The following is an 18295-nucleotide window of genomic DNA, read 5'->3' as shown; positions in this document are numbered from 1 at the left end:
AGCATTGCAATACAATATATGCATGATATGAGTAATATAACCCTGCCAGGTTTGAGCATACACCTCAGGGGGATAATAGGACTGGTCATCTGCCTCTGAATCCTCCTCTGAAGAGTTATCTGTAACCAGCAAGATATCTGCTTCACCAGGTAGCATTCCACTATCGTGTAGATGATTTTTCATATAAAAAACTTTTTAATCCGTGTTCGTATGCAAAAGTTATGCCCACTTTACAAATTCTAGAGAGATTTTGCAAATAAAGTTGAAATTCATATTTGTAAATTTTCCCAACAAGTAGACCACATATCACATGGGAAAATTATTTTCTTTTATTTTTTAGACATTTCCATCATTTTCTTTTATTTTTTGACATATCACATGGGGTACAGCCTGTGTGAGTCTGGGTTATGTGTGGTGGTGCTGGTTCTTGGGCAAGTACAACTGTGGTCTATCTCCATCGACAGGTAGCACGATATTTTTTGAAGACCGTGTTTTTACACCCACAGATACAGCCATCACCCCCTCCAATTGAAATGGCTGATAAACAAGAAAATTAATTGAATATACAGACATTGTAAGATAGACATGTGTAATGGATAGTAGGGAAGAAAACAGGGCATGACATAATTCACATTTATGTTGTCTAACCAAACAGAATAGCAGGACATAATTTCACATATATGATGGCTAATTAAACAGGATAGCATGACACAATTCCACATGTATGATGGCTAACTAAACATGATAGAATGACATACTTCAAAATATGATGACTATGTAAACAGGATGACATGATATAACTATACGATGTGTCTATTAAAGTTGTTGGCATTCCATAAATCAGAAACGTGCCGTCGATGGAAACATGATAGCATGATATAATTCACGGATAAAATGACATAATTCAAAATATGATGACTATGTGAAGTGTGAACAGGATGAGATGATATAACTATATTATGTCTTTAGAAAATGGGTTGGCATGCCATAATTCAGATACATGCTGTCTATGTAAACATCACGGCATGATATAATTCAAATATATGATTTATATACTAAGAAGTGAGTAGAGGGCAATCACATATATGATGTGTCAACTAAGGAGATGGCATTCAATATCGTGTATATGATGTAAAAACTAAGCATTGCAATACAATATATGCATGATATGAGTAATATAACCCTGCCAGGTTTGAGCATACACCTCAGGGGGATAATAGGACTGGTCATCTGCCTCTGAATCCTCCTCTGAAGAGCTATCTGTAACCAGCAAGATATCTGCTTCACCAGGTAGCATTCCACTATCGTGTAGATGATTTTTCATATAAAAAACTTTTTAATCCGAGTTCGTATGCAAAAGTTATGCCCATTTTACAAATTCCAGAGAGATTTTGCAAAAAAGTTGAAATTCATATTTGTAAATTTTCCCAACAAGTAGACCACATATCACATGGGAAACTTATTTTCTTTTTTTTCACATTTCCATCATTTTCTTTTATTTTTTGACATATCACATGGGGTACAATCTGCGTGAGTCTGGGTTATGTGTGGTGGGGCTGGTTCTTGGGCAAGTACAACTGTGGTCTATCTCCATCGACAGGTAGCACGATATTTTTTGAAGACCGTGTTTTTACTCCCTCAGATACAGCCATCACCCCCTCCAATTGAAATGGCTGATAAACAAGAAAAGTAATTGAATATACAGACATTGTAAGATAGACATGTGTAATGGATAGTAGGGAAGAAAACAGGGCATGAAATAATTCACATTTATGTTGTCTAACCAAACAGAATAGCAGGACAATTTTTCACATATATGATGGCTAATTAAACAGGATAGCATGAAACAATTCCACCTGTATGATGGCTAACTAAACATGATAGAATGACATACTTCAAAATATGATGACTATGTAAACAGGATGACATGATATAACTATACGATGTGTCTATTAAAGTTGTTGGCATGCCATAAATCATAAACGTGCCGTCGATGGAAACATGATAGCATGATATAATTCACGGATAAAATGACATAATTCAAAATATGATGACTATGTGAAGTGTGAACAGGATGAGATGATATAACTATATTATGTCTTTAGAAAATGGGTTGGCATGCCATAATTCAGATACATGCTGTCTATGTAAACATCATGGCATGATATAATTCAAATATATGATTTATATACTAAGAAGTGAGTAGAGGGCAATCACATATATGATGTGTCAACTAAGGAGATGGCATTCAATATCGTGTATATGATGTAAAAACTAAGCATTGCAATACAATATATGCATGATATGAGTAATATAACCCTGCCAGGTTTGAGCATACACCTCAGGGAGATAATAGGACTGGTCATCTGCCTCTGAATCCTCCTCTGAAGAGCTATCTGTAACCAGCAAGATATCTGCTTCACCAGGTAGCATTCCACTATCGTGTAGATGATTTTTCATATAAAAAACTTTTTAATCCGAGTTCGTATGCAAAAGTTATGCCCATTTCACAAATTCTAGAGAGATTTTGCAAATAAAGTTGAAATTCATATTTGTAAATTTTCCCAACAAGTAGACCACATATCACATGGGAAAATTATTTTCTCTTATTTTTTAGACATTTCCATCATTTTCTTTTATTTTTTGACATATCACATGGGGTACAGCCTGTGTGAGTCTGGGTTATGTGTGGTGGTGCTGGTTCTTGGGCAAGTACAACTGTGGTCTATCTCCATCGACAGGTAGCACGATATTTTTTGAAGACCGTGTTTTTACACCCACAGATACAGCCATCACCCCCTCCAATTGAAATGGCTGATAAACAAGAAAATTAATTGAATATACAGACATTGTAAGATAGACACGTGCAATGGATAGTAGGGAAGAAAACAGGGCATGAAATAATTCACATTTATGTTGTCTAACCAAACAGAATAGCAGGACATAATTTCACATATATGATGGCTAATTAAACAGGATAGCATGACACAATTCCACATGTATGATGGCTAACTAAACATGATAGAATGACATACTTCAAAATATGATGACTATGTAAACAGGATGACATGATATAACTATACGATGTGTCTATTAAAGTTGTTGGCATTCCATAAATCACAAACATGCCGTCGATGGAAACATGATAGCATGATATAATTCACGGATAGAATGACATAATTCAAAATATGATGACTATGTGAAGTGTGAACAGGATGAGATGATATAACTATATTATGTCTTTAGAAAATGGGTTGGCATGCCATAATTCAGATACATGCTGTCTATGTAAACATCATGGCATGATATAATTCAAATATATGATTTATATACTAAGAAGTGAGTAGAGGGCAATCACATATATGATGTGTCAACTAAGGAGATGGCATTCAATATCGTGTATATGATGTAAAAACTAAGCATTGCAATACAATATATGCATGATATGAGTAATATAACCCTGCCAGGTTTGAGCATACACCTCAGGGGGATAATAGGACTGGTCATCTGCCTCTGAATCCTCCTCTGAAGAGCTATCTGTAACCAGCAAGATATATGCTTCACCAGGTAGCATTCCACTATCGTGTAGATGATTTTTCATATAAAAAACTTTTTAATCCGAGTTCGTATGCAAAAGTTATGCCCATTTTACAAATTCCAGAGAGATTTTGCAAAAAAAGTTGAAATTCATATTTGTAAATTTTCCCAACAAGTAGACCACATATCACATGGGAAACTTATTTTCTTTTATTTTTTTGACATTTCCATCATTTTCTTTTATTTTTTGACATATCACACGGGGTACAATCTGCGTGAGTCTGGGTTATGTGTGGTGGGGCTGGTTCTTGGGCAAGTACAACTGTGGTCTATCTCCATCGACAGGTAGCACGATATTTTTTGAAGACCGTGTTTTTACTCCCACAGATACAGCCATCACCCCCTCCAATTGAAATGGCTGATAAACAAGAAAAGTAATTGAATATACAGACATTGTAAGATAGACATGTGTAATGGATAGTAGGGAAGAAAACAGGGCATGAAATAATTCATATTAATGTTGTCTAACCAAACAGAATAGCAGGACAATTTTTCACATATATGATGGCTAATTAAACAGGATAGCATGAAACAATTCCACCTGTATGATGGCTAACTAAACATGATAGAATGACATACTTCAAAATATGATGACTATGTAAACAGGATGACATGATATAACTATAGATGTGTCTATTAAAGTTGTTGGCATGCCATAAATCAGAAACGTGCCGTCGATGGAAACATGATAGCATGATATAATTCACGGATAAAATGACATAATTCAAAATATGATGACTATGTGAAGTGTGAATAGGATGAGATGATATAACTATATTATGTCTTTAGAAAATGGGTTGGCATGCCATAATTCAGATACATGCTGTCTATGTAAACATCATGGCATGATATAATTCAAATATGTGATTTATATACTAAGAAGTGAGTAGAGGGCAATCACATATATGATGTGTCAACTAAGGAGATGGCATTCAATATCGTGTATATGATGTAAAAACTAAGCATTGCAATACAATATATGCATGATATGAGTAATATAACCCTGCCAGGTTTGAGCATACACCTCAGGGGGATAATAGGACTGCTCATCTGCCTCTGAATCCTCCTCTGAAGAGCTATCTGTAACCAGCAAGATATCTGCTTCACCAGGTAGCATTCCACTATCGTGTAGATGATTTTTCATATAAAAAACTTTTTAATCCGAGTTCGTATGCAAAAGTTATGCCCATTTTACAAATTCCGGAGAGATTTTGCAAATAAAGTTGAAATTCATATTTGTAAATTTTGCCAACAAGTAGACCACATATCACATCGGAAACTTATTTTCTTTTATTTTTTAGACATTTCCATCATTTTCTTTTATTTTTTGACATATCACATGGGGTACAGCCTGTGTGAGTCTGGGTTATGTGTGGTGGTGCTGGTTCTTGGGCAAGTACAACTGTGGTCTATCTCCATCGACAGGTAGCACGATATTTTTTGAAGACCATGTTTTTACACCCACAGATACAACCATCACCCCCTCCAATTGATATGGCTAATAAACAAGAAAAGTAATTGAATATACAGACACTGTAAGATAGACATGGGTAATGGATAGTAGGGAAGAAAACAGGGCATGAAATAATTCACATTTATGTTGTCTAACCAAACAAAATAGCAGGACAATTTTTCACATATATGATGGCTAATTAAACAGGATAGCATGACATAATTCCACCTGTATGATGGCTAACTAAACATGATAGAATGACATACTTCAAAATATGATGACTATGTAAACAGGATGACATGATATAACTATACGATGTGTCTATTAAAGTTGTTGGCATGCCATAAATCAGAAACGTGCTGTCGATGGAAAAATGATAGCATGATATAATTCACGGATAGAATGACATAATTCAAAATATGATGACTATGTGAAGTGTGAACAGGATGAGATGATATAACTATATTATGTCTTTAGAAAATGGGTTGGCACGCCATAATTCAGATACATGCTGTCTATGTAAATATCATGGCATGATATAATTCAAATATATGATTTATATACCAAGGAAGTGAGCAGAGGGCAATCGCATATATGATGTGTCAACTAAGGAGATGGCATTCAATATCGTCTATATGATGTAAAAACTAAGCATTGCAATACAATATATGCATGATATGAGTAATATAACCCTGCCAAGTTTGAGCATACACCTCAGGGGGATAATAGGACTGGTCATCTGCCTCTGAATCCTCCTTTGAAGAGCTATCTGTAACCAGCAAGACATGTGCTTCACCAGGTAGCATTCCACCATCGAGTAGATGATTTTTCATATAAAAAACTTTTTAATCCGAGTTCGTATGCAAAAGTGATACCCATTTTACAAATTCCAGAGAGATTTTGCAAATAAAGTCGAAATTCATATTTGTAAATTTTCCCAACAAGTAGACCACATATCACATGGGAAACTTATTTTCTTTTATTTTTTAGACATTTCCATCATTTTCTTTTATTTTTTGACATATCACATGGGGTACAACCTGTGTGAGTCTGGGTTATGTGTGGTGGGGCTGGTTCTTGGGCAAGTACAACTGTGGTCTATCTCCATCGACATGTAGCATGATATTTTTTTAAGGCCGTGTTTTTACACCCACAGATACAGCCATCACCCCCTCCAATTGAAATGGCTGATAAACAAGAAAAGTAATTGAATATACAGACATTGTAAGATAGACATGTGTAATGGATAGTAGGGAAGAAAACAGGGCATGAAATAATTCACATTTATGTTGTCTAACCAAACAGAATAGCAGGACATAATTTCACATATATGATGGCTAATTAAACAGGATAGCATGACACAATTCCACATGTATGATTACTAACTAAACATGATAGAATGACATACTTCAAAATATGATGACTATGTAAACAGGATGACATGATATAACTATACGATGTGTCTATTAAAGTTGTTGGCATGCCATAAATCACAAACATGCCGTCGATGGAAACATGATAGCATGATATAATTCACGGATAGAATGACATAATTAAAAATATGATGACTATGTGAAGTGTGAACAGGATGAGATGATATAACTATATTATGTCTTTAGAAAATGGGTTGGCATGCCATAATTCAGAACATGTTGTCTATGTAAACATCATGGCATGATATAATTCAAATATATTATTTATATACTAAGAAGTGAGTATAGGGCAATCACATATATGATGTGTCAACTAAGGAGGTGGCATTCAATATCGTGTATATGATGTAAAAACTAAGCATTGAAATACAATATATGCATGATATGAGTAATATAACCCTGCCAGGTTTGAGCATAAACCTCAGGGGATAATAGGACTGCTCATCTGCCTTTGAATCCTCCTCTGAAGAGCTATCTGTAACCAGCAAGATATCTGCTTCACCAGGTAGCATTCCACTATCGTGTAGATGATTTTTCATATAAAAAACTTTTTAATCCGAGTTCGTATGCAAAAGTTATGCCCATTTTACAAATTCCAGAGAGATTTTGCAAATAAAGTTGAAATTCATATTTGTAAATTTTCCCAACAAGTAGACCACATATCACATGGGAAACTTATTTTCTTTTTTTTCACATTTCCATCATTTTCTTTTATTTTTTTACATATCACATGGGGTACAATCTGCGTGAGTCTGGGTTATGTGTGGTGGGGCTGGTTCTTGGGCAAGTACAACTGTGGTCTATCTCCATCGACAGGTAGCACGATATTTTTTGAAGACCGTGTTTTTACTCCCGCAGATACAGCCATCACCCCCCAATTGAAATGGCTGATAAACAAGGAAAGTAATTGAATATACAGACATTGTAAGATAGACATGTGTAATGGATAGTAGGGAAGAAAACAGGGCATGAAATAATTCACATTTATGTTGTCTAACCAAACAGAATAGCAGGACAATTTTTCACATATATGATGGCTAATTAAACAGGATAGCATGACACAATTCCACCTGTATGATGGCTAACTAAACATGATAGAATGACATACTTCAAAATATGATGACTATGTAAACAGGATGACATGATATAACTATACGATGTGTCTATTAAAGTTGTTGGCATGCCATAAATCACAAACATCCCGTCGATGGAAACATGATAGCATGATATAATTCACGGATGGAATGACATAATTCAAAATATGATGACTATGTGAAGTGTGAACAGGATGAGATGATATAACTATATTATGTCTTTAGAAAATGGGTTGGCATGCCATAATTCAGATACATGTTGTCTATGTAAATATCATGGCATGATATAATTCAAATATATGATTTATATACTAAGGAAGTGAGCAGAGGGCAATCGCATATATGATGTGTCAACTAAGGAGATGGCATTCAATATCGTGTATATGATGTAAAAACTAAGCATTGCAATACAATATATGCATGATATGAGTAATATAACCCTGCCAAGTTTGAGCATACACCTCAGGGGGATAATAGGACTGGTCATCTGCCTCTGAATCCTCCTCTGAAGAGCTATCTGTAACCAGCAAGACATCTCCTTCACCAGGTAGCATTCCATGATCGAGTAGATGATTTTTCATATAAAAAACTTTTTAATCCGAGTTCGTATGCAAAAGTGATGCCCATTTTACAAATTCCAGAGAGATTTTGCAAATAAAGTCGAAATTCATATTTGTAAATTTTCCCAACAAGTAGACCACATATCACATGGGAAACTTATTTTCTTCTATTTTTTAGACATTTCCATTATTTTCTTTTATTTTTTGACATATCACATGGGGTACAACCTGTGTGAGTCTGGGTTATGTGTGGTGGGGCTGGTTCTTGGGCAAGTACAACTGTGGTCTATCTCCATCGACAGGTAGCACGATAATTTTTGAAGACCGTGTTCTTACTCCCACAGATACTGCCATCACCCCCTCCAATTGAAATGGCTGATAAACAAGAAAAGTAATTGAATATACAGACATTTTAAGATAGACATGTGTAATGGATAGTAGGGAAGAAAACAGGGCATGAAATAATTCACATTTATGTTGTCTAACCAAACAGAATAGCAGGACATAATTTCACATATATGATGGCTAATTAAACAGGATAGCATGACACAATTCCACATGTATGATGGCTAACTAAACATGATAGAATTCCATACTTCAAAATGTGATGACTATGTAAACAGGATGACATGATATAACTATACGATGTGTCTATTAAAGTTGTTGGCATGCCATAAATCACAAACGTGCCGTCGATGGAAACATGATAGCATGATATAATTCACGGATAGAATGACATAATTCAAAATATGATGACTATGTGAAGTGTGAATAGGATGAGATGATATAACTATATTATGTCTTTAGAAAATGGGTTGGCATGCCATAATTCAGATACATGCTGTCTATGTAAACATCATGGCATGATATAATTCAAATATATAATTTATATACTAAGAAGTGAGCAGAGGGCAATCGCATATATGATGTGTCAACTAAGGAGATGGCATTCAATATCGTGTATATGATGTAAAAACTAAGCATTGCAATACAATATATGCATGATATGAGTAATATAACCCTGCCAGGTTTGAGCATACACCTCAGGGGGATACTAGGACTGGTCATCTGCCTCTGAATCCTCCTCTGAAGAGCTATCTGTAACGAGCAAGATATCTGCTTCACCAGGTAGCATTCCACTATCGTGTAGATGATTTTTCATATAAAAAACTTTTTAATCCGAGTTCGTATGCAAAAGTTATGCCCATTTTACAAATTCCAGAGAGATTTTGCAAATAAAGTTGAAATTCATATATGTAAATTTTCCCAACAAGTAGACCACATATCACATGGGAAACTTATTTTCTTTTTTTTCACATTTCCATCATTTTCTTTTATTTTTTTACATATCACATGGGGTACAATCTGCGTGAGTCTGGGTTATGTGTGGTGGGGCTGGTTCTTGGGCAAGTACAACTGTGGTCTATCTCCATCAACAGGTAGCACGATATTTTTTGAAGACCGTGTTTTTACTCCCACAGATACAGCCATCACCCCCCCAATTGAAATGGCTGATAAACAAGGAAAGTAATTGAATATACAGACATTGTAAGATAGACATGTGTAATGGATAGTAGGGAAGAAAACAGGGCATGAAATAATTCACATTTATGTTGTCTAACCAAACAGAATAGCAGGACAATTTTTCACATATATGATGGATAATTAAACAGGATAGCATGACACAATTCCACCTGTATGATGGCTAACTAAACATGATAGAATGACATACTTCAAAATATGATGACTATGTAAACAGGATGACATGATATAACTATACGATGTGTCTATTAAAGTTGTTGGCATGCCATAAATCACAAACATCCCGTCGATGGAAACATGATAGCATGATATAATTCACGGATGGAATGACATAATTCAAAATATGATGACTATGTGAAGTGTGAACAGGATGAGATGATATAACTATATTATGTCTTTAGAAAATGGGTTGGCATGCCATAATTCAGATACATGCTGTCTATGTAAATATCATGGCATGATATAATTCAAATATATGATTTATATACTAAGGAAGTGAGCAGAGGGCAATCGCATATATGATGTGTCAACTAAGGAGATGGCATTCAATATCGTGTATATGATGTAAAAACTAAGCATTGCAATACAATATATGCATGATATGAGTAATATAACCCTGCCAAGTTTGAGCATACACCTCAGGGGGATAATAGGACTGGTCATCTGCCTCTGAATCCTCCTCTGAAGAGCTATCTGTAACCAGCAAGACATCACCTTCACCAGGTAGCATTCCATGATCGAGTAGATGATTTTTCATATAAAAAACTTTTTAATCCGAGTTCGTATGCAAAAGTGATGCCCATTTTACAAATTCCAGAGAGATTTTGCAAATAAAGTCGAAATTCATATTTGTAAATTTTCCCAACAAGTAGACCACATATCACATGGGAAACTTATTTTCTTCTATTTTTTAGACATTTCCATCATTTTCTTTTATTTTTTGACATATCACATGGGGTACAACCTGTGTTAGTCTGGGTTATGTGTGGTGGGGCTGGTTCTTGGGCAAGTACAACTGTGGTCTATCTCCATCGACAGGTAGCACGATAATTTTTGAAGACCGTGTTCTTACTCCCACAGATACTGCCATCACCCCCTCGAATTGAAATGGCTGATAAACCAGAAAAGTAATTGAATATACAGACATTTTAAGATAGACATGTGTAATGGATAGTAGGGAAGAAAACAAGGCATGAAATAATTCACATTTATGTTGTCTAACCAAACAGAATAGCAGGACATAATTTCACATATATGATGGCTAATTAAACAGGATAGCATGACACAATTCCACATGTATGATGGCTAACTAAACATGATAGAATTCCATACTTCAAAATGTGATGACTATGTAAACAGGATGACATGATATAACTATACGATGTGTCTATTAAAGTTGTTGGCATGCCATAAATCACAAACGTGCCGTCGATGGAAACATGATAGCATGATATAATTCACGGATAGAATGACATAATTCAAAATATGATGACTATGTGAAGTGTGAATAGGATGAGATGATATAACTATATTATGTCTTTAGAAAATGGGTTGGCATGCCATAATTCAGATACATGCTGTCTATGTAAACATCATGGCATGATATAATTCAAATATATAATTTATATACTAAGAAGTGAGCAGAGGGCAATCGCATATATGATGTGTCAACTAAGGAGATGGCATTCAATATCGTGTATATGATGTAAAAACTAAGCATTGCAATACAATATATGCATGATATGAGTAATATAACCCTGCCAGGTTTGAGCATACACCTCAGGGGGATACTAGGACTGGTCATCTGCCTCTGAATCCTCCTCTGAAGAGCTATTTGTAACGAGCAAGATATCTGCTTCACCAGGTAGCATTCCACTATCGTGTAGATGATTTTTCATATAAAAAACTTTTTAATCCGAGTTCGTATGCAAAAGTTATGCCCATTTTACAAATTCCAGAGAGATTTTGCAAATAAAGTTGAAATTCATATATGTAAATTTTCCCAACAAGTAGACCACATATCACATGGGAAACTTATTTTCTTTTTTTTCACATTTCCATCATTTTCTTTTATTTTTTTACATATCACATGGGGTACAATCTGCGTGAGTCTGGGTTATGTGTGGTGGGGCTGGTTCTTGGGCAAGTACAACTGTGGTCTATCTCCATCAACAGGTAGCACGATATTTTTTGAAGACCGTGTTTTTACTCCCACAGATACAGCCATCACCCCCCCAATTGAAATGGCTGATAAACAAGGAAAGTAATTGAATATACAGACATTGTAAGATAGACATGTGTAATGGATAGTAGGGAAGAAAACAGGGCATGAAATAATTCACATTTATGTTGTCTAACCAAACAGAATAGCAGGACAATTTTTCACATATATGATGGATAATTAAACAGGATAGCATGACACAATTCCACCTGTATGATGGCTAACTAAACATGATAGAATGACATACTTCAAAATATGATGACTATGTAAACAGGATGACATGATATAACTATACGATGTGTCTATTAAAGTTGTTGGCATGCCATAAATCACAAACATCCCGTCGATGGAAACATGATAGCATGATATAATTCACGGATGGAATGACATAATTCAAAATATGATGACTATGTGAAGTGTGAACAGGATGAGATGATATAACTATATTATGTCTTTAGAAAATGGGTTGGCATGCCATAATTCAGATACATGCTGTCTATGTAAATATCATGGCATGATATAATTCAAATATATGATTTATATACTAAGGAAGTGAGCAGAGGGCAATCGCATATATGATGTGTCAACTAAGGAGATGGCATTCAATATCGTGTATATGATGTAAAAACTAAGCATTGCAATACAATATATGCATGATATGAGTAATATAACCCTGCCAAGTTTGAGCATACACCTCAGGGGGATAATAGGACTGGTCATCTGCCTCTGAATCCTCCTCTGAAGAGCTATCTGTAACCAGCAAGACATCACCTTCACCAGGTAGCATTCCATGATCGAGTAGATGATTTTTCATATAAAAAACTTTTTAATCCGAGTTCGTATGCAAAAGTGATGCCCATTTTACAAATTCCAGAGAGATTTTGCAAATAAAGTCGAAATTCATATTTGTAAATTTTCCCAACAAGTAGACCACATATCACATGGGAAACTTATTTTCTTCTATTTTTTAGACATTTCCATCATTTTCTTTTATTTTTTGACATATCACATGGGGTACAACCTGTGTTAGTCTGGGTTATGTGTGGTGGGGCTGGTTCTTGGGCAAGTACAACTGTGGTCTATCTCCATCGACAGGTAGCACGATAATTTTTGAAGACCGTGTTCTTACTCCCACAGATACTGCCATCACCCCCTCGAATTGAAATGGCTGATAAACCAGAAAAGTAATTGAATATACAGACATTTTAAGATAGACATGTGTAATGGATAGTAGGGAAGAAAACAAGGCATGAAATAATTCACATTTATGTTGTCTAACCAAACAGAATAGCAGGACATAATTTCACATATATGATGGCTAATTAAACAGGATAGCATGACACAATTCCACATGTATGATGGCTAACTAAACATGATAGAATTCCATACTTCAAAATGTGATGACTATGTAAACAGGATGACATGATATAACTATACGATGTGTCTATTAAAGTTGTTGGCATGCCATAAATCACAAACGTGCCGTCGATGGAAACATGATAGCATGATATAATTCACGGATAGAATGACATAATTCAAAATATGATGACTATGTGAAGTGTGAATAGGATGAGATGATATAACTATATTATGTCTTTAGAAAACGGGTTGGCATGCCATAATTCAGATACATGCTGTCTATGTAAACATCATGGCATGATATAATTCAAATATATTATTTATATACTAAGAAGTGAGCAGAGGGCAATCGCATATATGATGTGTCAACTAAGGAGATGGCATTCAATATCGTGTATATGATGTAAAAACTAAGCATTGCAATACAATATATGCATGATATGAGTAATATAACCCTGCCAGGTTTGAGCATACACCTCAGGGGGATAATAGGACTGGTCATCTACCTCTGAATCCTCCTCTGAAGAGCTATCTGTAACCAGCAAGACATCTGCTTCACCAGGTAGCATTCCATGATCGAGTAGATGATTTTTCATATAAAAAACTTTTTAATCCGAGTTCGTATGCAAAAGTGATGCCCATTTTACAAATTCCAGAGAGATTTTGCAAATAAAGTCGAAATTCATATTTGTAAATTTTCCCAACAAGTAGACCACATATCACATGGGAAGCTTATTTTCTTCTATTTTTTAGACATTTCCATCATTTTCTTTTATTTTTTGACATATCACATGGGGTACAACCTGTGTGAGTCTGGGTTATGTGTGGTGGGGCTGGTTCTTGGGCAAGTACAACTGTGGTCTATCTCCATCGACAGGTAGCACGATAATTTTTGAAGACCGTGTTCTTACTCCCACAGATACTGCCATCACCCCCTCCAATTGAAATGGCTGATAAACAAGAAAAGTAATTGAATATACAGACATTTTAAGAGAGACATGTGTAATGGATAGTAGGGAAGAAAACAGGGCATGAAATAATTCACATTTATGTTGTCTAACGAAACAGAATAGCAGGACATAATTTCACATATATGATGGCTAATTAAACAGGATAGCATGACACAATTCCACATGTATGATGGCTAACTAAACATGATAGAATTCCATACTTCAAAATATGATGACTATGTAAACAGGATGACATGATATAACTATACGATGTGTTTATTAAAGTTGTTGGCATGCCATAAATCACAAACGTGCCGTCGATGGAAACATGATAGCATGATATAATTCACGGATAGAATGACATAATTCAAAATATGATGACTATGTGAAGTGTGAACAGGATGAGATGATATAACTATATTATGTCTTTAGAAAATGGGTTGGCATGCCATAATTCAGATACATGCTGTCTATGTAAACATCATGGCATGATATAATTCAAATATATGATTTATATACTAAGAAGTGAGCAGAGGGCAATCGCATATATGATGTGTCAACTAAGGAGATGGCATTCAATATCGTGTATATGATGTAAAAACTCAACATTGCAATACAATATATGCATGATATTAGTAATATAACCCTGCCAAGTTTGAGCATACACCTCAGGGGGATAATAGGACTGGTCATCTACCTCCGAATCCTCCTCTGAAGAGCTATATGTAACGAGCAAGATATCTGCTTCACCAGGTAGGATTCCACTATCGAGTAGATGATTTTTCATATAAAAAACTTTTTAATCCAAGTTCGTATGCAAAAGTTATGCCCATTTTACAAATTCCATAGAAATTTTGCAAATAAAGTCAAAACTCATATTTCTAAATTTTCCCAACAAGTAGACCACATATCACATGGGAAAATTATTTTCTTTTATATTTTTGACATTTCCATCATTTTCTTTTATTTTTTGACATATCACATGGGGTACAATCTGCGTGAGTCTGGGTTATGTGTGGTGGGGCTGGTTCTTGGGCAAGTATATGATGATATAACTATATTATGTCTTTAGAAAATGGGTTGGCATGCCATAATTCAGATACATGCTGTCTATGTAAACATCATGGCAAGATATAATTCAAATATATGATTTATATACTAAGGAAGTGAGCGGAGGGCAAACACATATATGATGTGTCAACTAAGGAGATGGCATTCAATATCATTTATATGATGTAAAAACTAAGCATTGCAATACAATATATGCGTGATATGAGTAATATAACCCTGCCAAGTTTGAGCATACACCTCAGGGGGGATAATAGGACTGGTCATCTGCCTCTGAATCCTCCTCTGAAGAGCTATCTGTAACCAGCAAGGCATCTGCTTCACCAGGTAGCATTGCACTATCGAGTAGATGATTTTTCATATAAAAAACTTCTTAATCCGAGTTCGTATGCAAAAGTTATGCCCATTTTACAAATTCCAGAGAGATTTTGCAAATAAAGTCGAAATTCATATTTGTAAATTTTCCCAACAAGTAGACCACATATCACATGGGAAACTTATTTTCTTTTATTTTTTTGACATTTCCATCATTATCTTTTATTTTTTGACATATCACATGGGGTACAATCTGCGTGAGTCTGGGTTATGTGTGGTGGGGCTGGTTCTTGGGCAAGTACAACTGTAGTCTATCTCCATCGACAGGTAGCACGATATTTTTTGAAGACCGTGTTTTTACTCCCACAGATACTGCCATCACCCCCTCCAATTGAAATGGCTGATAAACAAGAAAAGTAATTGAATATACAGACATTGTAAGATAGACATGTGTAATGGATAGTAGGGAAGAAAACAGGGCATGAAATAATTCACATTTATGTTGTCTACCAAACAGAATAGCAGGACATAATTTCACATATATAATGGCTAATTAAACAGGATAGCATGACACAATTCCACATGTATGATGGCTAACTAAACATGATAGAATGACATACTTCAAAATATGATGACTATGTAAACAGCATGACATGATATAACTATAAGATGTGTCTATTAAAGTTGTTGGCATGCCATAAATCACAAACATGCCGTCGATGGAAACATGATAGCATGATATAATTCACGGATAGAATGACATAATTCAAAATATGATGACTATGTGAAGTGCGAACAGGATGAGATGATATAACTATATTATGTCTTTAGAAAATGGGTTGGCATGCCATAATTCAGATACATGCTGTATATGTAAACATCATGGCATGATATAATTCAAATATATGATTTATATACTAAGGAAGTGAGCAGAGGGCAATCGCATATATGATGTGTGAACTAAGGAGATGGCATTCAATATCGTGTATATGATGTAAAACTAAGCATTGCAATACAATATATGCATGATATGAGTAATATAACCCTGCCAAGTTTGAGCATACACCTCAGGGGGATAATAGGACTGGTCATCTGCCTCTGAATCCTCCTCTGAAGAGCTATCTGTAACCAGCAAGATATCTGCTTCACCAGGTAGCATTCCACTATCGAGTAGATGATTTTTCATATACAAAACTTTTTAATCCGAGTTCGTATGCAAAAGTTATGCCCATTTTACAAATTCCAGAGAGATTTTGCAAATAAAGTCAAAATTCATATTTGTAAATTTTCCCAACAAGTAGACACATATCACATGGGAAACTTATTTTCTTTCATTTTTTTGACATTTACATCATTTTCTTTTATTTTTTGACATATCACATCGGCTACAATCTGCGTGAGTCTGGGTTATGTGTGGTGGGGCTGGTTCTTGGGCAAGTACAACTGTGGTCTATCTCCATCGACAGGTAGCACGATATTTTTTGAAGACCGTGTTTTTACTCCGACAGATACTGCCATCACCTCCTCCAATTGAAATGGCTGATAAACAAGAAAAGTAATTGAATATACAGACATTGTAAGATAGACATGTGTAATGGATGGTAGGGAAGAAAACAGGGCATGAAATAATTCACATTTATGTTGTCTAACCAAACAGAATAGCAGGACATAATTTCACATATATGATGGCTAATTAAACAGGATAGCATGACACAATTCCACATGTATGGTGGCTAACTAAACATGATAGAATGACATACTTCAAAATATGATGACTATGTAAACAGGATGACATGATATAACTATACGATGTGTCTATTAAAGTTGTTGGCATGCCATAAATCACAAACATGCCGTCGATGGAAACATGATAGCATGATATAATTCACGGATAGAATGACATAATTCAAAATATGATGACTATGTGAAGTGCGAACAGGATGAGATGATATAACTATATTATGTCTTTAGAAAATGGGTTGGCATGCCATAATTCAGATACATGCTGTCTATGTAAACATCATGGCATGATATAATTCAAATAGATGATTTATATACTAAGGAAGTGAGCAGAGGGCAAACACATATATGATGTGTCAACTAAGGAGATGGCATTCAATATCATGTATATGATGTAAAAACTAAGCATTGCAATACAATATATGCATGATATGAGTAATATAACCCTGCCAAGTTTGAGCATACACCTCAGGGGGATAATAGGACTGGTCATCTGCCTCTGAATCCTCCTCTGAAGAGCTATCTGTAACCAGCAAGATATCTGCTTCACAAGGTAGCATTCCACTATCGAGTAGATGATTTTTCATATAAAAAACTTTTTAATCCGAGTTCGTATGCAAAAGTTATGCCCATTTTACAAATTCCAGAGAGATTTTGCAAATAAAGTCGAAATTCATATTTGTAAATTTTCCCAACAAGTAGACCACATATCACATGGGAAACTTATTTTCTTTTATTTTTTTGACATTTCCATCATTTTATTTTATTTTTTGACATATCACATGGGGTACAATCTGCGTGAGTCTGGGTTATGTGTGGTGGGGCTGGTTCTTGGGCAAGTATAACTGTAGTCTATCTCCATCGACAGGTAGCACGATATTTTTTGAAGACCGTGTTTTACTCCCACAGATACTACCATCATCCCCTGCAATTGAAATGGCTGATAAACAAGAAAAGTAATTG

This window comes from Aegilops tauschii, chromosome 1 (genome assembly GCF_002575655.3).
Source record: "Aegilops tauschii subsp. strangulata cultivar AL8/78 chromosome 1, Aet v6.0, whole genome shotgun sequence".
Lineage (NCBI taxonomy): Eukaryota > Viridiplantae > Streptophyta > Magnoliopsida > Poales > Poaceae > Aegilops > Aegilops tauschii.
Note: the sequence above shows the minus strand (reverse complement) of the source record.